Genomic DNA, 3176 nt, shown 5'->3' with positions numbered 1-3176 from the left:
GGGCAACCTGTGCCAGTGCTTCACCACACTCAGCGTAAAAAATTTCTTCCTTTTGTCCAGCCTAAATCTATCCCCCTTTAGTTTAAAAGCATTGCCTCTTGTTCTGTCACTACAGGCCCTGGTGAAAAGCCTCTCTCCATCTTTCTTATAAGCCCCCTTTAAGTACTGAAAGGCCACAATAAGGTCTCCCCGAAGCCTTCTCTTCTCCAGGCTGAACAACCCCAACTCTCTCAGCCTTTCCTCATAGGAGAGTTGCTCCAGCCCTCTGTCTTATCGCTACTCCTTCATTTCTGTTTTTTTTATATCATGTCCAGGTGGCTGAGTTTAAAAATGGATGATCTGAACCAGGAGGAACATCTCTGGGTTGTCTTGCTTGCTAAAAGCGCAATTACTGCATATGGTGTCTGTGACCTGGAAGACCAAGTGCCTTCATCCATGCATCTCCCAAGAAATTACCCCGGATAACTCAGAGACCTGAGCTGAGACCCAGGGCTGTGATTGCTGCCTGTCCTTGCTGCCTTCTGGCAAAGTGTCTGATCCCCATGCTCTGGTGTCTTCTGCTCCTGCTCCCCACCCCATGCACGTCTGGTCTGCTAACACATGTGAAGTCTTGTTCCCTGCCAGGCAGTGCCCAGAGATTGCCAAGAAGGATTATGTCTTTATTAGACTAGATTATGAAGTTCAAACAGGGCAGATCCTCTGCACCCTCTCTCCCCTCCCCCATGCAGCTTTGCTGCTCTGAGGTCTGTGTCTGTGCTCATTAGCTTTGCAGCTGAACATTTCTGCAGAGAAGAGATGATAGACAGGCTAGTAGTTGTGGAGCAGTCTCATCCCTTTTTTTGACTGTGACCTTAGGAAACCACTTCAAGCCCAGGCTGTCATGTACCTGTGTCCTCACTGCATGGAGCTGGGGACACCAGGTCTTAGAATAAGGGATGTGTACCTGGGATGTCATGACTATTGCCAGGGAAGGGTTGGTGTCACGCGTGGGGTATGTGCTGCTTTTCAAAGCTGCTTTTGAGCTGGGATCTGTGATGGGGTGGGAGCTGAGGCACTGGGTTCCAGATTTGGGGCAACTTGGGGAAAATGAGGCTGGAAGTGGCAGAGGGAGCCTGGTGCCCAGTGGGACCAGCTCAGACATGAGCCCCAGGGCCAAGGTGGGGAGGGGGCAGGATCCCAGGGGAAAGAGGGTGCAAACTGCCTTGTTGTGAGGAATTCATGTGGCAGCACTGGAGAAAAGGGAATACATGGGAACCTAAAACTAGTACTGAAAAACACCAGAAAAAAATAGAGAAGAGATGGGGACAGTGACAGGGAAGGCAACTGTTGCAGGAAACTGTAGAGGAGATGCAATTCTGTAATGCAGTGTAGGCAAAGAATGGTCATATAATGCCTTGCTGTATCCATCTGTGATTGATCTAGGATGCTTACTTAGTGGAAGCTTTCCCAACTCCTGCTAGGAAGGAAACACCAGTAGTAATTCAGCTCCAGAAAGGTATCTGTTAACAAAACAAAATAATCCCTCTTCTTCCCCAAGGACTGGTGTGGGAAAGGAGGAGAGAGTGGATCTATTTAAGGGTTTTAGAAGGAAGGGAGTATGGGAAATGCTGTGTCCTTTAAAGGAATTATTTGAGTCTCAGCTTCACTGAAAATGCTAGAGGTCACTGAACCCCCAAATGGGAGATGTGGCAATATGTGGTGGAGCAGGTACAGTGGGTCTCTGTTGGCTAAGAGCTGTCTCCTGTTTTATATTTTTTTCTGCTGAAGTTACATGAGACCAGCTTGTTCTGCTGAAACAGAATGTCAGTGATTGGTTTATTGATGTTTTCATTGTTAAAACTTTATCTTGAAGATTTTTTTCCCCCTTTTCTTCAGATGGGTGTACCAACAGGCACAGCTGGGGGGAAGCTCCTGGCGTGCCCTTGAGCTTGCTGTGCAATGGAAGGACACCTTGATGGATGCCAGACAAAAGGACTAATAAAATAATCTATCCTAATCCTTTTACCCTCAGCAAAATTTGCCAGTAACTGCTGAGCAAATCATAATGTGACTGAATAAAACTGTCATGTGAGGTCTGGAAATCATGATTGGGAATTGAGGAATCTACCATGTCCCCAGGAAAGCTGGTTCAATGCATGATTACCATTGATGAGAAATATTTCCTTTCTGAAACCCACTTTGTGGTTACTGCTCAAAGCTGTAAGATCTTACGCCTTTTTTTTTTCCCCTTCGGTTGATTACGGTCGGAATGGTTATCAAGTTGCTCCTCAGCTTTCTCTCAGTAGCACTGAATAGGGCAGCTTTCTCCAGTGTCTTGCTCCAGGGCAGGCTTTTGAAGCCTCTAGTCTGCCCTGGGGCTGTCCTCTGAACTGCTCCCACGTTGTCAACACCCTTTCATCCCTTTGGTGCTGGGACTGGGCACAGTGAGTGGGTTCGGTTTGAGATAATGATAACACATTTAGATATCCAGACGCAGGTCTGTCTCTTTCCTATCGGATGGCTTGACTCAGTTGCCTAAATGTGGACATTGGTGCCATTTGAGAGGCTCCAGGGGGGCTGAGATGTGTGGCTGGCAGGGGTGAGATGGGAAGTATGAAAGACCTTCAGGGATCAGCGAGGGCAGGCAGGCTGCTTTAGGACATCTTGGGTACCCTCAGTGCCTATACACCCCACCCATGGGTAGACACTCGCCTTTGGATGGCTGAATCTTGAACTGAGCCCACCCGGGGCTGCCCCATGGATGCTCTCCCATGTGATGCAGGAGGAAAGCGGTGCTGCCTCCAGCTGCCTATGCAGCGGAGGACCTGGTTTGCCCCCTGACCATGGGTTAGCCTGGGAGGCTGCTGATGGAGCTGCTATGTATCATCACCCAGGAGCCCCTTTCTGCAGGTGCAGTCCAGCATTTCATAGGCGTGATCTTCAGTTTTCTTCCCTAGTGCGTGATCTTGCATTTAGGCTCATTAACACCAAGGACAGAGTGAGACAGTCCACTTTTACACTCATTATTCACCACCCACCACGTCTACCACATGAAAACTTTGCAGACAATCTCAGGACACTGAGCTGGTAATGATATGCCCCTACAATGACTTCCTGAAGTCTATTGGTTAGCCAGTTTTAATCCTCTCAATGTCATGAAGCAGTAAATCAAATGCGCCCTTATAAAGCAAGGGATT

This window comes from Pygoscelis adeliae, unplaced genomic scaffold (genome assembly GCF_000699105.1).
Source record: "Pygoscelis adeliae isolate BGI_AS28 unplaced genomic scaffold, ASM69910v1 Scaffold168, whole genome shotgun sequence".
NCBI lineage: Eukaryota > Metazoa > Chordata > Aves > Sphenisciformes > Spheniscidae > Pygoscelis > Pygoscelis adeliae.
Note: the sequence above shows the minus strand (reverse complement) of the source record.